Source organism: Haplochromis burtoni, unplaced genomic scaffold (assembly GCF_018398535.1).
Source record: "Haplochromis burtoni strain Fernald_Lab_line unplaced genomic scaffold, NCSU_Asbu1 Contig_90, whole genome shotgun sequence".
NCBI lineage: Eukaryota > Metazoa > Chordata > Actinopteri > Cichliformes > Cichlidae > Haplochromis > Haplochromis burtoni.
The window spans coordinates 2,028,969-2,051,943 of record NW_024582451.1 but is presented as its reverse complement, the minus strand read 5'-3'; the positions used below and the strand labels follow the sequence as shown (position 1 = coordinate 2,051,943).

The following is a 22,975-nucleotide window of genomic DNA, read 5'->3' as shown; positions in this document are numbered from 1 at the left end:
GTTGTATATTATAGAGGCAAGATTTCGGACAATCAGTAAAGGAATTACAACAAAAACACAACTTTTTGGAAGCAGTGGACTCTCAGTCTTGTAGGGATGCAAAGTCTCCATAAACATGTTCATTTAAATCCCCATCAGGCAAGTTGTAATACCATTTTTTATACCAAACCAACAAATATTTAAAGTAAGGCTATTTCCTTTATATTATTTTTCATTTTATTTTAGTTAAGAGAAGTGACAATTACAGGTAAAGTCACACTTTTGTATAAATCACATAATATATCCCACATTAGTGAATACATGCCTTAAGTTTTTTATTAAAACATTGTGAGGTTAAGAAGAGTTTGAACTGAAGTCCCTCCACATTATTTTGTACTATAAATCCTGGGTGGAGCAGAGGGCAGTCAATACTAATGTAATGTTCTTGAGTGTGGGTGGAGAGCACTGACTCCACTTGATCCAGGGACAAACCTTGGTTTGCTTTTAGCATACTGATGAGCTGCAGTATAAAGGTTCATTACATTAACCCACACAGGGTATAAGTTAAGTGGGTGAGAGGCGTATGAATGTGTGTTGGTCACTTATGGTCCTTCGGTGGTCCTTATAGAGAGAGGACCCTGTAAGAGAGGTGGAACCAGAGCAAGACTAAATGAGTCTCCTAATTAGAGGCAGAAAATTGAGCAACAGCTGAGATTCATGGGTCTGTAATGAGAGTATTAATCAGAGTGTTGTAATAGAGACAAGAGTCATCAGACAGATGTCCGTCTCTTCATCGGACTCTGCAGCTGAACCTCTGGTTGTAGATGGATGAGAGACCATTCAGTCAGCATTGCATTTGGCTATTAATTTGGCTTTTCATGTGGAGCAGCATGAATCAGTGCTTCATACACCAGTGTAGTGAACCCAGCATAGCGCACACTGCCTGGCCTTTATAGTAAAACACAAGACTGTGCATGGGAAATAGAAAGAACACAAACAGAGATGCATAAACTCGCCGTAATTACTTTACTTTCAAATGTAGGTGAATACATTTGAACGTGTGATGTCTGCTCTTACAACTGATTGACTTATTGCAAAGAAGGGAGACATGACCTTTTCAAAAAAGAAAAAAAAAAGTCAAAATTTGAATAAATACTGATCTTTTGGTAAAATGGTACAACAGATTGACACTGTTATTCAAAAATTGATTATATCAGTGAAGATAATTCAGGTTGCCTTGGAACTGTTCGCAGCCGAGTGTGAAGTGGTGGGAATGAGAATCAGCACCTCCAAATCTGAGGCTATGGTCCTCAGCCGCAAAAGGGTGGAGTGCCCACTCCGGGTCAGGGACGAGTTCCTGCCCCAAATGGAGGAGTTAAAGTATCTCGGGGTCTTGTTCACAAGTGATGGGAGAAGGGAGCATGAGCTCGACAGACGGGTTGGTGCAGCGGCTGCAGTGATGCGGACGCTGTACCGGTCTGTTGTGGTGAAGAGAGAGCTGAGTGTAAAAGCGAAGCTCTCAATTTACCGGTCGATCTATGCCTCTACCCTCACCTATGGTCACGAGCTGTGGGTAGTGACTGAAAGAACGAGATCGCGAATACAAGCGGCAGAAATGAGCTTCCTCCGAAGGGTGGCTGGTCTCTCCCTTAGAGATAGGGTGAGAAGTTCAGCCATCCGGGAGGGGCTCAGAGTAGAGCAGTTGCTCCTCCACATCGAAAGGAGCCAGTTGAGGTGGTTCAGGCACCTGACAAGGATGCCTCCTGGGAGCCTCCTGGGTGAGGTTTTCCGGGCATGTCCCACCGGGAGGAGGCCCCGGGGGAGACCCAGGACAGGCTGGAGAGATTATATCTCTCGGCTGGCCTGGAAACGCCTTGGTATCCCGCGGACAAGCTGGAGGAGGTGGCTGGGGAGAGGGAGGTCTGGGCTTCTCTGCTTGGGCTGCTGCTCCCGCGACCCGGCCCCGGATAAGCGGAAGGAAATGGATGGATGGATGGAGATAATTCAGGTTACTGAAGCAACCAGCTTATTTTTGTAGTTCTGGTTGATTTCTACGTTTCTTATGTATTTTAAAAAGTTTTCTCAACAAAAAAGTTTGATTTATTTATATAAAATAATTTTAAGATGCACTTTAAGTGGTCTAACCATGAGAAATTATATAAAAATACTCGAAGTAGTTTTAGTCTAAGGCAGAGGTGGAGGATTCTTCTGCTAAGCCAGCATGGTTTAGTCTAAATTTAACATCAACACTTTAATTTGTCTGATATAATACTTAAATGAAGCAACCAGCTTATTTATGTGGAAAAATATCTTAAATTACTGTGATTAAAGTTTACCAAACACAGTGTTAACTACAGGGAGGCAAAAAGAAAACGTCACCTAGCTTATATTTAGACTTAAAACAGACTGCACAGTCTACTGCTTGCACTATGAGCAACATCATGTATTTTATCACAGAGTAAATCATTATTACAGCTATTTTAGCTGATTTAAGGCTCCTTTGACAACGTATTTGAAGCTCTCATACAAGAGAGTTAAGAAAAAACTGTAACAAATAAATAAATAAGTCAATAAAACAATAATATACTTATAATAAATGTCTGTCTATAATATAGACAGACATTTACAAGCATGTTTTTAGATTGTTGGAGAAATCCAGAGAACATGCAAACATCCACACCGAAAGGAATCAGCCAGCAGATTCAAACCCAGATCCCCTTTGGAGTGAGGTGATAGTGCTAACCGCTGCACCAATGTGCCACCACTTCTGAATGTGTATGTGTGTAAACACACATTAACAGTGATGAAGTGGTAAGTCATGACAGTAAATCAGCAACCACAAATAGCAGGATTTTAAAGTAGTGAAGCAGGTAAACGTCACTCAGTCTTCGTTAATCTAATTTAAACCTGCGTCTTTCCATCTGTAACATACTGAAATGGTTATTTGGCAAAAGATTTAGCATATCACCTGGTATTTCCTAAGAAATTATGTGTTACCCTCGTCATACTCAGCTCAGTTCTGGACAGGTTTGGGGTGGCCTACTTTGCTAAGACCAAGTCTACTGTTGCCATTGTTTATAAATCCGGAAAATTACATCATTACTTGGCACAACTTCCCCAACCACATCTTTACTGGCCAGCAGAGGTCTCTAGTGTTCTGCAGAAATATAGACATTGACTACAAACCTGCTGTGGATGTAAATCATTGACTTGCTGCCTGCATGCTGTTGATTCAGGTAACAATTAGGTTGAAATACAACCTATTTTCACTGTTTATGCTTTGATAAGTTGTTTCCACATCTGTCCATTGCTTTTCCATCTTGACATTTGGAAGTAATAACATTTTGATTATTCCATAAAGAAGTTATTATGACAGCATTGCTGCTGTCAGTGCCTTTGTATGTTAGCTTACAAGAATTTAGCTAAGAAGCAAATCATAGAGTTCTCAAAGGAAATTAGAGTCACAAAACATGGGCAGTAATAAAACCTGAAGCTCATAACAGTGCAGGTTGTTTGTGTGTGTAGTTTGCATGCAGTATGTGTGTGTGTTTTCCTGTTGCCCATGGAAGAGGAAATTAAAGTGGTGAGCAATGACAAGGCAGAAGACAAGTAAGGTGTCCTCTGCATTGATTTCAGTGAAACAAGCTTCAGGGGAACCATTGTCCTCACTCTATCACATTTAGACTTTTGACACAGTCATCCTTTTGGCTTAGAAGCAAAAATCTTCTCATACTGAGTTTCCAGCCTGAAGCCCCTCTGACAAACACAAGTGTCAAGTTAGACCACTAATTGGGGTCCTTCTGCTTCTGTTCAAATGAGGGATAATTGAGCCTACAGAGAGCCTTAGTGACAGTTTTGCTTAAGGTCTGCCGCTGCTGTCTAGTATCTTTGTCCGCCTTTTATGCTTTCGTTTCTCCAGGGTGATCTAATAATGAAAAAATATGTATGTCTTCAAACTGTAGGGTTCATTAGTGTAATGGCTTTAACTCTGACATTTAACTCTGGCAAACGATTGATGACTAAAATAGATTATAATGAAATTTGATAAGCAAAAAGTCTTTGAAGTGTCTTTTTTTTTAATTACCTTTCTATTTTGAATAATTTTTCATGGAAACTAGGGATTTTTATATATGATGTGCAAATAGTTTAACTTCATGATGGAGAAAATGAATTCACAGCTGCAGCTTGCGTTTTCAGTACTGACTAAAGGACTAAAGTGGTCCTAAGGTGCTGGCATTTTTTGATATGTGAAATCTTGCACTGTTGCCAGCCAGATACTTTCCAGATGGTATTACATGGTGGATCAAAAATCTTTCAGGTCCTGTCCATGTGAAATATTTGTGAATCCCTTGAGCCAAAGGGCCCAACTTTCACTCTGTAGGAAAACTCCATTATTGATTTGTGTGGCAATTTTCAGTTTCACTACAGCCTGGAGAGTTGTTTGTCACTGGCCAGTCAGTAAATCAGTCACTTCCGTTCACAAAAATATGCTAAAGAACAGAACAATCATATGGAATTTCTCTGCCAACTGACTGGGGAATACACATTTTTCCCTAGTGACAGGTGGTTGCCAGGGGATCACTGAACAGTTTGTAAGTCAATTTTGCAATTATTATAATACTATTTTTTTCCTTGCAATTGTTGGTTGCCAGATGGTTGGGGAGCAGTCTTTAGGTGCTTTATTCACTTGACTCTACATTTCACCATTTGGTCACACGTCCAAAATGGCGGATTTGTTAATGTCACATGGTTAGTGGTCATGTGTCTGCAAACCTGTTTGTTTTCTTGGGGGGGTTTTAACCAGTGGAGTTGCCCCCTGCTGGCAGTTAGAAATAATGCTGGTTTGTGGCATTTACTTATGCACCTTTGTAACTGAAGAGACTTCCTTAAACCTGCAGTAGATTCAGTTTTCATAGACAAAAGCTATATCTATCTTTTATATGCCCTCTACTGCATTAACAGCGATGAATTAACGAGCTTTAAATTAGTTGTGATAAGGTTATCAGAAGGTTATTTCATCAATTTCACTTAAAATATGTTATGTATGGACCTGGATTTTTGATATTATGAAGGCCATCTCTGATACATTTGTGTTAATTTCCTGGTCTTAATTGTCTTCATTCTTGTACAAGTATTGGTATTAAAAAGAATCATACAAAGTGCTGCCTCCATATTTAGCATCACGCAGGCTTATTTCTAAGCCTCCTAATGAATATGCATGGCTTCATCTTACACCTGTGCATGGAAAGAGGCAGTAGGGAGAGAGATACAGTGAAATATTTGGTCAAAGGCAGAGATCCAATAAAATCCCTCTCCTTTGCTTTTAGCTTCTCTTTCCTGTTTCTGTCTGACTTACACACACAAATACACACACAGTCGAATAAACATAGTCAGCTGACCTTGTCAGCATACAAGGTCAATAGCTCCCCTCTAGTTCATTAAGTAGTTAGTGGCGAGGTTGTGAATAATGCAGGCTGGTGTGCAAACATATGCAATCTTTTGGCAAGCTGAGCACTGCTGCATGCCACTTATATAGGCTGTACTCAGTTATACATCTCACTCACAAATTAAATAAAGAGAAAAATGTTTTGACTCAAGATGACATGATGTCATAATTTTAAGATTATGGTAGAGTAAAACCAAAGTAAGAGCTGTCAGAAACAATAAGGTTTTTTTACATATCAGATAAGAGAGACATTTTATGGAGCCATCTTGGTGGGTAGCAAAGTTTGCACTAAACAGATAAAATGCTCCATAAACAAACTGGCTCAAAATTATCTCAGTTCTCATGGTTGCCAGAAACAATTAGATGATGTAAAATGCTAATCTAATCCAACTTTTCGTTGAACATGCAGTGTCGGCTGAGCAAACGAAGGTTACTGTGTCTGTCTATTTCTATGTTATTACATGGCTTTGATTTGAACTCTGAATCTGCTAGGAGCAAAATGCTGAGGGACATGCAGATTATGAGTGTGAATAGGTGCACAAAGTGATTGGCAGTGTAACATTATGTAGAAGTACCAGGAACAGGGACAGCCAAGCTCACAGATCTAAATAATAATACGATCACTGATGTAATACATCAGTTATTCAAATTCTGACAGCCATCTCTAAATTGAGCCTTGTTATTCATTAGTTTTCCCTGTAACCTTTCAAAATGTGCACAGACTGAACAACAATCTTTTTTTTTTTACATCTACAAATAAAACCCTCCTTTTGCCACTTGCTACAGGTACCTTTCAGATGTCTGGATCAGAAAAAAAAACTTGTAGGGCATGGTTCAGAGTTCAAAATTGGGAAACATCTCTAAAGTTCTGAAACAAGAACTCCAGAAACAAAAAGCTGGCAGCACAACATGTGATTGTTTTTCATTAAAGAGGTAGTTTGACATTTTGAAAAGTATGCGTATGCACTTGGATGCATGTATAAGGTGCACATATACTTAAAAATTAAAGGAACAATTTTTTAATCCGAGTATAGCATCATCTATTATCCTTTTGAAGCCTAACAACTCAGTAGCGAAGAAAGATGTTTCCCAACACTTTTTTAAAACATCTATAACTCCTATAACTGCTAAACCATTTGCTCAATTAAAATAATTCCAACACTTCTAGAAAACAGCGACTCTACACTTTACAGTGATATTAGTGTTATTACTATAATCCCACGTACGGTGTCACATCAGCCCCATGAAGACGAAGGTTGGCTGAGAGAGTTAGTGAGAGAGATGAGCTCTCGAGAAAACAGCTGGTTTATTGGACCTTTGGGTTATGTTTAACATGTTTTTTAATTGTTTTTTCTGTAAAAACCGGATAATCACTGAAAAAGACAGAGTTGATGCTTTCAGGAACCATTGGAATTTTTTGATCAAGCTAATGGTTCAAGAGTTATGGTGGTTTGACTTTTGTTTTAATAATTTAAATTCCTAGGATATTAATTTAGTCTGGTATATACCAGACAAGACTTTTGACAGTTTGACCTAATTTGATGTTAAGGAAATTATCAACAGGTACACTAGTGTGGAAAAAACCCTGAAACAAGTGGCACTGGCAATTTTTTCATCCGTGTCATATCTCAAATCAAATCAAATCAAATAACTTTGATTATCACATCACATGTGCTTGTGTGTGTGAGGTGAACACGGAGTTTGTGTGTGTCTGTGTGTGTGTGTGTGTGTGTGTGTGTGTGTGTGTGTGTGTTGTGCACGTATCTACATATATCTAAAATAAAATATGAAGAGGTCGGCAGTATGAATAATGTGCAAAAGAAATGGCAATATGTACACTATAAAAATATGTTTTCAAGAGCTTCATCAACCTTTGTGTGTTAAACTCAACAAAGTGCGGCTTGTTGAGGTAGCTGTAGGGTTGCTGTGAAATCAGCTTTGCAGGTTATAGGAACTTTTGTAGTGAAGAGCTTTCGTTAACATGACAGAGCTCTGCTTTCTAAGTGGAAGCCTGAATTGAAATCCCGCTTGTATCTGGCATTTGTCATGGAATACCAGAATTGCCACCTCCACCACTGGCACCCTGTGCTTTTCACAGAGGACAGCGGATTTAACCTTAGAACATATAACACATGTGAAAGCTTCCCGAGAAGTCGTGGGGAACTTTATGCTGAATGTAACATCCTTGATTATGAGTGCTTTGCTGGTGGGTCAGTGATGGTCTGGAGAGGCACATGCACTGAGGTATGCACAGGCCTCTACAGGCAAGGCAACGGCACAATGAGTGCAGTTAGGTATGGGCATGAAATTCTCCGACCCACTGTCAGACCCTACGCTGGTGCAATGGCTCCTGGCTTTCTTCCTGCTGCCCGGCCTCATCCGACAAGAGTATGCAGGCAGTTTGCGTGGGGACTGATACCGTTGACCGACACTCCCCAGCCCCCAACCCTATATTGGCCTACTTGACCAAAATTCAATACAACACCCCTGGGACATTTAGCTTTGGTCCATCTGACACCACCAGGTTGGAACTCAGACTGTCCAGGAGCTCAGTGATGCCCTGGTCCAGATCTGGGGAGAAGATTCCCCGGGAGACATTCAGTCGTCTCAATCGGAGCATGCCCCGTGGTGTGGCATGCATACAAGGACATAAGAGCTTGAATGGATGATAGAAAAACTTGAAAGTAGCCTGTGCTTTCTTTGCCTGCGCTTGAAATGCTAGTCAACCTCCCCCAGCTATAAGAACCTGTGTCCATCTTAAAGCCTTGCTGCTGAAGAAGCCCAGCTAGCTCAGTCGGGAGAGCATGAGACTCTTAATCTCAGGGTCGTGGGTTCGAGCCCCACGTTGGGCGAGGGGACTTTTGTGCAAATGCCCGCAAGAGAGAAAACACGTGTGTATAGAGAACAGCAAATGGCGTGTTGTGCAAAGGAAGATGAATGTATGGTAACAGAAACCAAAGTTACACTGTCGTGTCTGCACAAGTCCACATCTCCACCATTTAATTTGAAGATTCTGGACTAAATTTCAAGAGAGCTTAGCAAAAAAGCAACACTCTAGGTTTACCAGCATCCCTACTCTCACCTAGGGTCACAAACTGTGGGTAGTGAATGAAAGCATGAGCTCACAGATATAAGCAGCGGCAATGAGTTTTCTCCGTCGGGTGGCAGTGCTCGGCCTCGGAGATTGGATGACAAGCTTAGTATTTCAGGAGGAACTCAGATTACAGCTGCAACTCCTCCACATCGAAAGGAGCCTGCTGAGGTGGTTCGGACATTTGAACATCCAGGATGACTTTGAAGAGGTCGTTGGTCAACTCGTCAGGATGGCCGAGTGGTCTAAGGCGCCAGACTCAAGGATAGGCTCCTTCCAGACAAAAGGGACTTCTGGTCTCCAAATGGAGGCGTGGGTTCAAATCCCACTCCTGACATCTACTTTCTTTACTTAAAAATATGTTTTCAAGAGCTTCATCAACCTTTGTGTGTTAAACTCAACAAAGTGCGGCTTGTTGAGGTAGCTGTAGGGTTGCTGTGAAATCAGCTTTGCAGGTTATAGGAACTTTTGTAGTGAAGAGCTTTCGTTAACATGACAGAGCTCTGCTTTCTAAGTGGAAGCCTGAATTGAAATCCCGCTTGTATCTGGCATTTGTCATGGAATACCAGAATTGCCACCTCCACCACTGGCACCCTGTGCTTTTCACAGAGGACAGCGGATTTAACCTTAGAACATATAACACATGTGAAAGCTTCCCGAGAAGTCGTGGGGAACTTTATGCTGAATGTAACATCCTTGATTATGAGTGCTTTGCTGGTGGGTCAGTGATGGTCTGGAGAGGCACATGCACTGAGGTATGCACAGGCCTCTACAGGCAAGGCAACGGCACAATGAGTGCAGTTAGGTATGGGCATGAAATTCTCCGACCCACTGTCAGACCCTACGCTGGTGCAATGGCTCCTGGCTTTCTTCCTGCTGCCCGGCCTCATCCGACAAGAGTATGCAGGCAGTTTGCGTGGGGACTGATACCGTTGACCGACACTCCCCAGCCCCCAACCCTATATTGGCCTACTTGACCAAAATTCAATACAACACCCCTGGGACATTTAGCTTTGGTCCATCTGACACCACCAGGTTGGAACTCAGACTGTCCAGGAGCTCAGTGATGCCCTGGTCCAGATCTGGGGAGAAGATTCCCCGGGAGACATTCAGTCGTCTCAATCGGAGCATGCCCCGTGGTGTGGCATGCATACAAGGACATAAGAGCTTGAATGGATGATAGAAAAACTTGAAAGTAGCCTGTGCTTTCTTTGCCTGCGCTTGAAATGCTAGTCAACCTCCCCCAGCTATAAGAACCTGTGTCCATCTTAAAGCCTTGCTGCTGAAGAAGCCCAGCTAGCTCAGTCGGGAGAGCATGAGACTCTTAATCTCAGGGTCGTGGGTTCGAGCCCCACGTTGGGCGAGGGCACTTTTGTGCAAATGCCCGCAAGAGAGAAAACACGTGTGTATAGAGAACAGCAAATGGCGTGTTGTGCAAAGGAAGATGAATGTATGGTAACAGAAACCAAAGTTACACTGTCGTGTCTGCACAAGTCCACATCTCCACCATTTAATTTGAAGATTCTGGACTAAATTTCAAGAGAGCTTAGCAAAAAAGCAACACTCTAGGTTTACCAGCATCCCTACTCTCACCTAGGGTCACAAACTGTGGGTAGTGAATGAAAGCATGAGCTCACAGATATAAGCAGCGGCAATGAGTTTTCTCCGTCGGGTGGCAGTGCTCGGCCTCGGAGATTGGATGACAAGCTTAGTATTTCAGGAGGAACTCAGATTACAGCTGCAACTCCTCCACATCGAAAGGAGCCTGCTGAGGTGGTTCGGACATTTGAACATCCAGGATGACTTTGAAGAGGTCGTTGGTCAACTCGTCAGGATGGCCGAGTGGTCTAAGGCGCCAGACTCAAGGATAGGCTCCTTCCAGACAAAAGGGACTTCTGGTCTCCAAATGGAGGCGTGGGTTCAAATCCCACTCCTGACATCTACTTTCTTTACTTAAAAATATGTTTTCAAGAGCTTCATCAACCTTTGTGTGTTAAACTCAACAAAGTGCGGCTTGTTGAGGTAGCTGTAGGGTTGCTGTGAAATCAGCTTTGCAGGTTATAGGAACTTTTGTAGTGAAGAGCTTTCGTTAACATGACAGAGCTCTGCTTTCTAAGTGGAAGCCTGAATTGAAATCCCGCTTGTATCTGGCATTTGTCATGGAATACCAGAATTGCCACCTCCACCACTGGCACCCTGTGCTTTTCACAGAGGACAGCGGATTTAACCTTAGAACATATAACACATGTGAAAGCTTCCCGAGAAGTCGTGGGGAACTTTATGCTGAATGTAACATCCTTGATTATGAGTGCTTTGCTGGTGGGTCAGTGATGGTCTGGAGAGGCACATGCACTGAGGTATGCACAGGCCTCTACAGGCAAGGCAACGGCACAATGAGTGCAGTTAGGTATGGGCATGAAATTCTCCGACCCACTGTCAGACCCTACGCTGGTGCAATGGCTCCTGGCTTTCTTCCTGCTGCCCGGCCTCATCCGACAAGAGTATGCAGGCAGTTTGCGTGGGGACTGATACCGTTGACCGACACTCCCCAGCCCCCAACCCTATATTGGCCTACTTGACCAAAATTCAATACAACACCCCTGGGACATTTAGCTTTGGTCCATCTGACACCACCAGGTTGGAACTCAGACTGTCCAGGAGCTCAGTGATGCCCTGGTCCAGATCTGGGGAGAAGATTCCCCGGGAGACATTCAGTCGTCTCAATCGGAGCATGCCCCGTGGTGTGGCATGCATACAAGGACATAAGAGCTTGAATGGATGATAGAAAAACTTGAAAGTAGCCTGTGCTTTCTTTGCCTGCGCTTGAAATGCTAGTCAACCTCCCCCAGCTATAAGAACCTGTGTCCATCTTAAAGCCTTGCTGCTGAAGAAGCCCAGCTAGCTCAGTCGGGAGAGCATGAGACTCTTAATCTCAGGGTCGTGGGTTCGAGCCCCACGTTGGGCGAGGGGACTTTTGTGCAAATGCCCGCAAGAGAGAAAACACGTGTGTATAGAGAACAGCAAATGGCGTGTTGTGCAAAGGAAGATGAATGTATGGTAACAGAAACCAAAGTTACACTGTCGTGTCTGCACAAGTCCACATCTCCACCATTTAATTTGAAGATTCTGGACTAAATTTCAAGAGAGCTTAGCAAAAAAGCAACACTCTAGGTTTACCAGCATCCCTACTCTCACCTAGGGTCACAAACTGTGGGTAGTGAATGAAAGCATGAGCTCACAGATATAAGCAGCGGCAATGAGTTTTCTCCGTCGGGTGGCAGTGCTCGGCCTCGGAGATTGGATGACAAGCTTAGTATTTCAGGAGGAACTCAGATTACAGCTGCAACTCCTCCACATCGAAAGGAGCCTGCTGAGGTGGTTCGGACATTTGAACATCCAGGATGACTTTGAAGAGGTCGTTGGTCAACTCGTCAGGATGGCCGAGTGGTCTAAGGCGCCAGACTCAAGGATAGGCTCCTTCCAGACAAAAGGGACTTCTGGTCTCCAAATGGAGGCGTGGGTTCAAATCCCACTCCTGACATCTACTTTCTTTACTTAAAAATATGTTTTCAAGAGCTTCATCAACCTTTGTGTGTTAAACTCAACAAAGTGCGGCTTGTTGAGGTAGCTGTAGGGTTGCTGTGAAATCAGCTTTGCAGGTTATAGGAACTTTTGTAGTGAAGAGCTTTCGTTAACATGACAGAGCTCTGCTTTCTAAGTGGAAGCCTGAATTGAAATCCCGCTTGTATCTGGCATTTGTCATGGAATACCAGAATTGCCACCTCCACCACTGGCACCCTGTGCTTTTCACAGAGGACAGCGGATTTAACCTTAGAACATATAACACATGTGAAAGCTTCCCGAGAAGTCGTGGGGAACTTTATGCTGAATGTAACATCCTTGATTATGAGTGCTTTGCTGGTGGGTCAGTGATGGTCTGGAGAGGCACATGCACTGAGGTATGCACAGGCCTCTACAGGCAAGGCAACGGCACAATGAGTGCAGTTAGGTATGGGCATGAAATTCTCCGACCCACTGTCAGACCCTACGCTGGTGCAATGGCTCCTGGCTTTCTTCCTGCTGCCCGGCCTCATCCGACAAGAGTATGCAGGCAGTTTGCGTGGGGACTGATACCGTTGACCGACACTCCCCAGCCCCCAACCCTATATTGGCCTACTTGACCAAAATTCAATACAACACCCCTGGGACATTTAGCTTTGGTCCATCTGACACCACCAGGTTGGAACTCAGACTGTCCAGGAGCTCAGTGATGCCCTGGTCCAGATCTGGGGAGAAGATTCCCCGGGAGACATTCAGTCGTCTCAATCGGAGCATGCCCCGTGGTGTGGCATGCATACAAGGACATAAGAGCTTGAATGGATGATAGAAAAACTTGAAAGTAGCCTGTGCTTTCTTTGCCTGCGCTTGAAATGCTAGTCAACCTCCCCCAGCTATAAGAACCTGTGTCCATCTTAAAGCCTTGCTGCTGAAGAAGCCCAGCTAGCTCAGTCGGGAGAGCATGAGACTCTTAATCTCAGGGTCGTGGGTTCGAGCCCCACGTTGGGCGAGGGGACTTTTGTGCAAATGCCCGCAAGAGAGAAAACACGTGTGTATAGAGAACAGCAAATGGCGTGTTGTGCAAAGGAAGATGAATGTATGGTAACAGAAACCAAAGTTACACTGTCGTGTCTGCACAAGTCCACATCTCCACCATTTAATTTGAAGATTCTGGACTAAATTTCAAGAGAGCTTAGCAAAAAAGCAACACTCTAGGTTTACCAGCATCCCTACTCTCACCTAGGGTCACAAACTGTGGGTAGTGAATGAAAGCATGAGCTCACAGATATAAGCAGCGGCAATGAGTTTTCTCCGTCGGGTGGCAGTGCTCGGCCTCGGAGATTGGATGACAAGCTTAGTATTTCAGGAGGAACTCAGATTACAGCTGCAACTCCTCCACATCGAAAGGAGCCTGCTGAGGTGGTTCGGACATTTGAACATCCAGGATGACTTTGAAGAGGTCGTTGGTCAACTCGTCAGGATGGCCGAGTGGTCTAAGGCGCCAGACTCAAGGATAGGCTCCTTCCAGACAAAAGGGACTTCTGGTCTCCAAATGGAGGCGTGGGTTCAAATCCCACTCCTGACATCTACTTTCTTTACTTAAAAATATGTTTTCAAGAGCTTCATCAACCTTTGTGTGTTAAACTCAACAAAGTGCGGCTTGTTGAGGTAGCTGTAGGGTTGCTGTGAAATCAGCTTTGCAGGTTATAGGAACTTTTGTAGTGAAGAGCTTTCGTTAACATGACAGAGCTCTGCTTTCTAAGTGGAAGCCTGAATTGAAATCCCGCTTGTATCTGGCATTTGTCATGGAATACCAGAATTGCCACCTCCACCACTGGCACCCTGTGCTTTTCACAGAGGACAGCGGATTTAACCTTAGAACATATAACACATGTGAAAGCTTCCCGAGAAGTCGTGGGGAACTTTATGCTGAATGTAACATCCTTGATTATGAGTGCTTTGCTGGTGGGTCAGTGATGGTCTGGAGAGGCACATGCACTGAGGTATGCACAGGCCTCTACAGGCAAGGCAACGGCACAATGAGTGCAGTTAGGTATGGGCATGAAATTCTCCGACCCACTGTCAGACCCTACGCTGGTGCAATGGCTCCTGGCTTTCTTCCTGCTGCCCGGCCTCATCCGACAAGAGTATGCAGGCAGTTTGCGTGGGGACTGATACCGTTGACCGACACTCCCCAGCCCCCAACCCTATATTGGCCTACTTGACCAAAATTCAATACAACACCCCTGGGACATTTAGCTTTGGTCCATCTGACACCACCAGGTTGGAACTCAGACTGTCCAGGAGCTCAGTGATGCCCTGGTCCAGATCTGGGGAGAAGATTCCCCGGGAGACATTCAGTCGTCTCAATCGGAGCATGCCCCGTGGTGTGGCATGCATACAAGGACATAAGAGCTTGAATGGATGATAGAAAAACTTGAAAGTAGCCTGTGCTTTCTTTGCCTGCGCTTGAAATGCTAGTCAACCTCCCCCAGCTATAAGAACCTGTGTCCATCTTAAAGCCTTGCTGCTGAAGAAGCCCAGCTAGCTCAGTCGGGAGAGCATGAGACTCTTAATCTCAGGGTCGTGGGTTCGAGCCCCACGTTGGGCGAGGGGACTTTTGTGCAAATGCCCGCAAGAGAGAAAACACGTGTGTATAGAGAACAGCAAATGGCGTGTTGTGCAAAGGAAGATGAATGTATGGTAACAGAAACCAAAGTTACACTGTCGTGTCTGCACAAGTCCACATCTCCACCATTTAATTTGAAGATTCTGGACTAAATTTCAAGAGAGCTTAGCAAAAAAGCAACACTCTAGGTTTACCAGCATCCCTACTCTCACCTAGGGTCACAAACTGTGGGTAGTGAATGAAAGCATGAGCTCACAGATATAAGCAGCGGCAATGAGTTTTCTCCGTCGGGTGGCAGTGCTCGGCCTCGGAGATTGGATGACAAGCTTAGTATTTCAGGAGGAACTCAGATTACAGCTGCAACTCCTCCACATCGAAAGGAGCCTGCTGAGGTGGTTCGGACATTTGAACATCCAGGATGACTTTGAAGAGGTCGTTGGTCAACTCGTCAGGATGGCCGAGTGGTCTAAGGCGCCAGACTCAAGGATAGGCTCCTTCCAGACAAAAGGGACTTCTGGTCTCCAAATGGAGGCGTGGGTTCAAATCCCACTCCTGACATCTACTTTCTTTACTTAAAAATATGTTTTCAAGAGCTTCATCAACCTTTGTGTGTTAAACTCAACAAAGTGCGGCTTGTTGAGGTAGCTGTAGGGTTGCTGTGAAATCAGCTTTGCAGGTTATAGGAACTTTTGTAGTGAAGAGCTTTCGTTAACATGACAGAGCTCTGCTTTCTAAGTGGAAGCCTGAATTGAAATCCCGCTTGTATCTGGCATTTGTCATGGAATACCAGAATTGCCACCTCCACCACTGGCACCCTGTGCTTTTCACAGAGGACAGCGGATTTAACCTTAGAACATATAACACATGTGAAAGCTTCCCGAGAAGTCGTGGGGAACTTTATGCTGAATGTAACATCCTTGATTATGAGTGCTTTGCTGGTGGGTCAGTGATGGTCTGGAGAGGCACATGCACTGAGGTATGCACAGGCCTCTACAGGCAAGGCAACGGCACAATGAGTGCAGTTAGGTATGGGCATGAAATTCTCCGACCCACTGTCAGACCCTACGCTGGTGCAATGGCTCCTGGCTTTCTTCCTGCTGCCCGGCCTCATCCGACAAGAGTATGCAGGCAGTTTGCGTGGGGACTGATACCGTTGACCGACACTCCCCAGCCCCCAACCCTATATTGGCCTACTTGACCAAAATTCAATACAACACCCCTGGGACATTTAGCTTTGGTCCATCTGACACCACCAGGTTGGAACTCAGACTGTCCAGGAGCTCAGTGATGCCCTGGTCCAGATCTGGGGAGAAGATTCCCCGGGAGACATTCAGTCGTCTCAATCGGAGCATGCCCCGTGGCCTACTTGACACTCACAACATGGGACATTTAGCTTTGGTCCATCTGACACCACCAGGTTGGAACTCAGACTGTCCAGGAGCTCAGTGATGCCCTGGTCCAGATCTGGGGAGAAGATTCCCCGGGAGACATTCAGTCGTCTCAATCGGAGCATGCCCCGTGGTGTGGCATGCATACAAGGACATAAGAGCTTGAATGGATGATAGAAAAACTTGAAAGTAGCCTGTGCTTTCTTTGCCTGCGCTTGAAATGCTAGTCAACCTCCCCCAGCTATAAGAACCTGTGTCCATCTTAAAGCCTTGCTGCTGAAGAAGCCCAGCTAGCTCAGTCGGGAGAGCATGAGACTCTTAATCTCAGGGTCGTGGGTTCGAGCCCCACGTTGGGCGAGGGCACTTTAACCTGTGTCTCAAAGCCTTGCTGCTGAAGAAGCCCAGCTAGCTCAGTCGGGAGAGCATGAGACTCTTAATCTCAGGGTCGTGGGTTCGAGCCCCACGTTGGGCGAGGGGACTTTTGTGCAAATGCCCGCAAGAGAGAAAACACGTGTGTATAGAGAACAGCAAATGGCGTGTTGTGCAAAGGAAGATGAATGTATGGTAACAGAAACCAAAGTTACACTGTCGTGTCTGCACAAGTCCACATCTCCACCATTTGATGATTCTGGACTAAATTTCAAGAGAGCTTAGCAAAAAAGCAACACTCTAGGTTTACCTGCATCCCTACTCTCACCTAGAGTCACAAACTGTGGGTAGTGAATGAAAGCATGAGCTCACAGATATAAGCAGCGGCAGTGAGTTTTCTCAACAAAGTGTGACTTGTTGAGGTAGCTGTAGCGCTGCTGTGAAGTCAGCTTTGGAGGTTATAGGAATTGTGTCTTTCTTCTTTTTCTTATTTCAATAATACATCTAGAATGTCTTAAAATCTACTGTGTATAAGACACTAGAGCACTATCATTCCCAACACGCAACATACTGACGATTTGTCACGGCCTAAGGCGTCTCATAGTTACGCAAAAGGCACTCTTTCACATCCTCATAATACACTCTGGGTTCTCAGTATATTCCAATATAACCTCACTTGTGGCCGTAAAAGATGCTTAGAGCAGAAGTTCAAACCATCCAGTCGAACATAATCACATGAAGGTATTTGTGATATTAGTGACAACAATAAAATAGCTTCATGTTTTGGCCATCACATAGTGTATTCCAAACCCAGTCAGGTTTTGAAATTATACAGATTTAAGGTGCTTAATACTTTTTTTAGGTTTATTATTTTTATTTCACACGTAGAGCACATGTATAGATTCGTTCCAACCCTCTCTCTTTCTTAGAGGCCCACTGTCATTCCCAACATGTAAATTCCCCACGTCTTCACAGTTCCAAGACATAAAATACTGATGACTTTTCACAATCATCGCAATGTTGCCTGTTGGGATGAGACCCTATTGCCAAGGAACAACATCCGAGATCTCTGTCCAGAAGAGCGCAGTTCTAGGAACAGCTGAGACGCTATATGTGCTGTGTTGTCTTGTGCTTGAGGTGTTTGGAGTACCAACTACAGTTAAGTTGTTACCAGGCCGGGTCACTGCAAGTTGCTCTTCAGTACCACAGTGGTTCTGCTCTCTGTGGACTTTTATTTGCAGGACAGCACATAGACATAAACGCTTTAATTTTTTAGTGAGGAAACCTTGTTTATTCCAGTTCAAGATACAATTAAATAAGCAGGAGCAATCCAGACAAATCTGCACATTGATAAAGTTTATGTACAAAGCAACACACCTGCCATTAACCGTTTCTTATTTAGTTATTCCAATATTTCACTATTAAAGTAAAAAAGAATGTTGAAAATCTATTTACATTGGTATTCATATGTGTTCTGCTTATTTCATACATCTCCACATATGTATTATAACTATATGTATCAGATAAAAATAGTTCAGAATATCCAAAGAGAGCACTTTTAAGAAATGCTGATTGTGACTTATCAGTGTTTGTTTTTAAAAACATACATCTATCAGAGTCATTTTCATTTGTGCAAAAAATACAACCTGGCAAGAAAAAGGAAAACCAAATGCTTTACAAACAAAAATATAGTGTCAGTAATTAATTATTATGACATCTAATGACAAGGTGAATGGTACAACGATTATATTCAACAACAAAAATAAAACATGATTGAAAATAACTGTATGAAGAATTAAATGCTTGGAAACTGTGACATTAGTTTGTTCATCTTCACCTGTGGCCTGGATCATGTGATCATAGTGTCAGCTTCTCTGTACTGGATTATTCTGTTTTAATGAGATAACTGACAGTTATCCCAGCCAAACGGCACAAGTTTAGCCACTTACTGCCACCTATAGGTTAGTTAACAGAAAAAAGAGAGGTTGAATTAAAGCTCAAATATGAATAATTTCTTGTCAAAAGTCTTTAGCAGGAAGAAAGCCTATAAAAGTCACAAGGGGAATTCAACAAACTCCTGCCTCACTTTGTTCACCTGTGTGCTGTATTCCATGGGCTGGTTGGCTGCAGGACCAAACATTTGGCCTGAAATTACAGACAGTGTCCTGAGCATTTTCCTGTATCCGTCAGACAAAGAGGATTGGGAAAGCCACAACTTTTGCCCTGGCAATGTTATGGTAGAAATATGTCTACCAAGTTTATTAATGCAAAATCCTTGAGTAAAGTGTCACTGAAGGTCTGTGTTGAGGCATCTACTCCAGCAGTGTGACAACTCTGACTTTTAGCTAACTACAAAGTGTTGGTATAGATGACCAGTGTTGGAAATCCCACCAAACTAAAGGTACTTTGTTACATACCCTCTGGTTTTCCCAGTTTGGAAAATTGTATTGAAATATATGCAGGGATGGACACCTTGTAACTTGCCCATATCACCTAAATTGTGTCCACTAGGAGACAAAGGAGAAGTTCCACATTGGAAGGACTCCCATACTCCAACACTTAAAAAGTGGAAAGAAAGAATGATTGAGACGTTTCTTGCAAAAAAGATGTTGGGAAGGTTACATCACGCGACTGAAGCTTCGGTGGAACAATGGGACAGCTTTTGCACCTATTTGTCTACCTGAAGCGGACGTTCCAGGTTAATGCAACAGATGTTAAAACCTCACTGTTTTGTTTTGTTTTTTCTTGTTCTTTATTGTTGTATTTTTGTTTTTGTTGTTATAAAATGCAAAATCTAATAATTATTAAAATTATAAAAAAGATCAATGGACAGGCATCGCTTTAACTTTGGTTTTAATTGATTAACCTGAAAAGCACTGCTTGTCTTGCCTGCCCTGATGCCATCACATCAAAAAGAGAGTTTCCCATTTCTGGCCCATCAAAATTTTGTGATTTTGTCAAAGCTATTAGTTTCACATTAACATAACAGTGTTGTCAGCGCTGTGATGTATAGGATTATGGCACTATGATTGTGGTACTAGTACTGCTACTGTATCATCAACTGTAGAAACATTTCTAAATAAATACATTTTAATTCATTTCTATAATGTATAAATTCTAAAAAAAACAAACAAAAAAAAACCCCAACATTGTCAGAATCAAGCCGCCTTGACCTCAAGCACGAGCCTACAACAAAACCATTGACTCTCTGTTGCCCAAGGATTTTTTTTTCTCTCTCATATTGGTAAATGGTAAATGACCTGTATTTGTATAGCGCTTTTCTAGTCCTTAAGGACCCCAAAGCGCTTTACACTACATTCAGTCATTCACATACACATTCACACACTGGCGATAGCAAGCTACATTGTAGCCACAGCTGCCCTGGGGCGCACTGACAGAGGCGAGGCTGCTGGACACTGGCGCCACCGGGCCCTCTGACCACCACCAGTAGGCAAACATGGGGTTAGTATCTTGCCCAAGGATATTTGGCATGCAGCCAGGATGCAGCCTTGGGATCGAACCACCGACCTTTTGATTAGTGGCTGACCTGCTCTGCTTTACAAGCAGCCAGTATCTCTCTGTGCCCTGTTAAGCATCTTGTGGAGATTCATTGCGGCACGCCTTCGATTTCTCAGTGCAATCTCAGTCTCTTCTTAATGGCCTGCAATAGTCTTCAGTCTTGTCTTCATTAAAGTGTCCTTTTCACCCTGGTTGTCATGGTTGTGATTGTGAGGGTATGTGCACAAATAGGTTATATAATGCTTTGATTAGAAATATATCCATGCTTCTATCTCAAGTAATTTCAAACTAATACTTCTTTGGTGTCAAGTCTCTTTTACCATATCTGCTCACAGAAAAAAAGTCTTTCCTCATATTATTTAGTTTCCTGGATTATAAAAATGAAAGTGAGCCATGCAAGTAAAATATAAAGTGACACTATACTATGTAGTCTACTGAGTTGGTTGGATGTAATCTCTCTTCGGGCCACAGAAATTGCAGAGTAAAGCAGAATCTGCAGTTCAAAAAAATGCTATTTGTAGTTGATGTCCATGTCTGTTGTCTCTTTAACAGTCTTTCTGCATTTACTGCATGGTGGTTCTTGTGCAATGTTTTTACAGCAATGATTATTAAAAAAAAATACTGTTGCTTGGCATTACTAGTGCTTAAATACCCAGGGCACAATTTTTAAAGTAATAACATCTTAAAATGTAACCTGTGTACCAGTAGTTTTTGTGTATTATACGAGAAAGTTTTACACATAAATGGGTTCCTTACATCCTTTCTCTCATGTAAAAGATGACTCAGCCGTGTATTGTGTTTTAACTTCCTCTGGGAAAAAATAAATAAATCAAAAGCTATCAAATGTTCGCTGAAACACACCTGAATCGTTTCATTCTGGCACATACTGTATACAGAAAGATCTTTTGCGCATCTCTCACAAGGACTTTCCTTTAATAATGAGAAAATTTAATCTCACTCACAGGTAGAATATATGAAGTTTATAGCCAGAATTTTAGTGACTGAAACAGAGTACCAATAATTTTAAAAACTGACACTGAGATCACGGTGAATATTGTTATAACCTTTAGATTTATTTAATGTGCATTTGTGCATATGTATATTTTTTATTGTTTCAGTTTGCAATGTGCAACACCAGCCATTTTCAGCAGAGTTAATCATTTGGTGCCATACATTTAGCTATATAGCTTTCATGTAACAATACACCAGTCTGGTTCACAATTATAATAATTTTCTACATTTTATTTTAATGTTAATCCAGTTGTAAATACTTGCTTTTTTAAAGTGTAAAGAGTCACCTCACAGGGCCATAATGCTACAAATGAAGCATCAAAGAAGAGATCCCCCCGTTCACACTAAACTACATCCTCTCACATGCTTCTCTCTCATAAAGCGACTGTGAAATAAAACAAGCTATCTAGTAAGGGCTTCCTTCCTTTTTCTGCTGCTTGTGTAACTTTTTTGTTGCTTTATTTGGATTGGACCTTTATTCTTAATCATGACTGTGCTGCACTGGCAAGTATGCATTGCACTAGTCTGCTTATGAGTATAAACGTGTGTTGATTGTGACATGTTATTTTATTATCATGAGATTAGGTTAATTTATCATGAATAAGCATGAATTGTTGTTTGTATTTCTTACCTATTCAGGGCGTACTTTGCCTCTCATCCCATGACATTTGTGGTATTAATATAGACTATAGATTGAATGATTGCTGTACACTTAGGTCCATAATTTGCTAGGCAAAGACACATTTTTTTTAGTTCTTCTTTTTTACACTACCACCACAGTGAATCTTAAATCAAATAAGCCAAAATGTAATTGAAGTGCAGACCTTCAGCTTAAATTCAATGGGCTTAATAACAAAAAAATTATGGAGACTTTTTTTTTTTTTAATACAGAATCACCCATTTTCAGAAGCTCAAAATTAAATTAACACTTGACTGATTGAGCAGATTCGTGGTCAGGTGAGGAAATGTTCCCTTTACTTTTTATTTTATCTGTAAACATGAGTGCCAAAGAGATTTCAGTGCAAGTGAGGGAGGCCACCATTAGGTTGAAAAACTAGAATAAACCTATCACAGAGAGCACTTTAGAGATGGAAAAATCAGCAGGGTACAAACTACTTTAACACTCAGGAACAGGAAGCCAAGATTATTTTTTTTGAAGAAAACATCTAAAGAAGCCTGCACAGTTATGGGGAAAAAAACAGTTGTAAAGATAAAACCAAGATTAATTTGTACCTTGGTGGGAAATATAAATGATGGTGAAGGAGAAAATCAGCTGATAATCCGAAGCAAACAACATGTCAGCCATGATTGAGGCAATGATATTGCTTTGATATGGTCCTGTCTTCTCTCTCTCTCCCCTGTCCGTTTGAATATGGAGATGGATCTAAACGAACCAGTGTCCTTCAGTGGCAGGTGTGGTCACAGGAAACCCTGAATGGGCACACCTGTCTCTTATCTTCATTCAATGCAGTATTTATACTCCCAAAACCACAACCTGTCACCAAATTGTTAGCCTACTAATGTGGGAATATGTTGGAAAGTCTGTCTCATTCTCACCTGGATATGTGCAGATCTGTCTGATCCACTCTCCCCTTGCTCATTTCAAAGACTTTAGTATTGGATATCCAAGACCTGAACTAGTCTCCTTATTACTGAGCTCTACAGCTTGTTGTCGGTTCTGTCTCCCTATCCTCACCCACAACTAGTGGTGGACTTGGCTGCCCCCTCCTGAGCCTGGTTCTGCTGGTTTTAAAGGGAGTTTTTTCCCTTGCCACTATTACCAAGTACTTGCTTATAGTATATCCTGTAGGTCCTGTACATGTAGTGAACTGCCAATAAAAATCTTTAAAACTGATTGCTGGGGTTTTCTATCTGTTATTGCAGGATTTTACTTTACATTAACAAAGCGTTGTGAGGTAACTGTTACTGTGATTTGGTGCTATAGAAATAAAACTAAATTGAGTTGAACTGTATTAAACTTACCT

General features: G+C 42.6%; 12 non-coding genes across 12 annotated transcripts; all 12 read left to right on the top strand.

The window, feature by feature from the left end:
- Positions 1-8,204: 8,204 nt before the first annotated feature.
- Positions 8,205-8,277, top strand: trnak-cuu. The gene has a single exon. It is a non-coding gene; the product is annotated as a tRNA-Lys (tRNA).
- Positions 8,278-8,742: 465 nt separating this feature from the next.
- trnal-caa lies at positions 8,743-8,853 on the top strand. The gene is made up of 2 exons: positions 8,743-8,780; positions 8,808-8,853. It is a non-coding gene; the product is annotated as a tRNA-Leu (tRNA).
- Positions 8,854-9,806: 953 nt separating this feature from the next.
- trnak-cuu lies at positions 9,807-9,879 on the top strand. Its single transcript has one exon. It is a non-coding gene; the product is annotated as a tRNA-Lys (tRNA).
- A 465-nt stretch (positions 9,880-10,344) lies between these two features.
- On the top strand, positions 10,345-10,455 carry trnal-caa. Its single transcript has 2 exons — positions 10,345-10,382; positions 10,410-10,455. It is a non-coding gene; the product is annotated as a tRNA-Leu (tRNA).
- Positions 10,456-11,408: 953 nt separating this feature from the next.
- On the top strand, positions 11,409-11,481 carry trnak-cuu. Its single transcript has one exon. It is a non-coding gene; the product is annotated as a tRNA-Lys (tRNA).
- Positions 11,482-11,946: 465 nt separating this feature from the next.
- Positions 11,947-12,057, top strand: trnal-caa. The gene is made up of 2 exons: positions 11,947-11,984; positions 12,012-12,057. It is a non-coding gene; the product is annotated as a tRNA-Leu (tRNA).
- Positions 12,058-13,010: 953 nt separating this feature from the next.
- Positions 13,011-13,083, top strand: trnak-cuu. Its single transcript has one exon. It is a non-coding gene; the product is annotated as a tRNA-Lys (tRNA).
- Positions 13,084-13,548: 465 nt separating this feature from the next.
- Positions 13,549-13,659, top strand: trnal-caa. Its single transcript has 2 exons — positions 13,549-13,586; positions 13,614-13,659. It is a non-coding gene; the product is annotated as a tRNA-Leu (tRNA).
- Positions 13,660-14,612: 953 nt separating this feature from the next.
- Positions 14,613-14,685, top strand: trnak-cuu. Its single transcript has one exon. It is a non-coding gene; the product is annotated as a tRNA-Lys (tRNA).
- Positions 14,686-15,150: 465 nt separating this feature from the next.
- trnal-caa lies at positions 15,151-15,261 on the top strand. Its single transcript has 2 exons — positions 15,151-15,188; positions 15,216-15,261. It is a non-coding gene; the product is annotated as a tRNA-Leu (tRNA).
- A 1,114-nt stretch (positions 15,262-16,375) lies between these two features.
- Positions 16,376-16,448, top strand: trnak-cuu. Its single transcript has one exon. It is a non-coding gene; the product is annotated as a tRNA-Lys (tRNA).
- A 42-nt stretch (positions 16,449-16,490) lies between these two features.
- Positions 16,491-16,563, top strand: trnak-cuu. Its single transcript has one exon. It is a non-coding gene; the product is annotated as a tRNA-Lys (tRNA).
- The last annotated feature ends 6,412 nt before the right edge of the window (positions 16,564-22,975 follow it).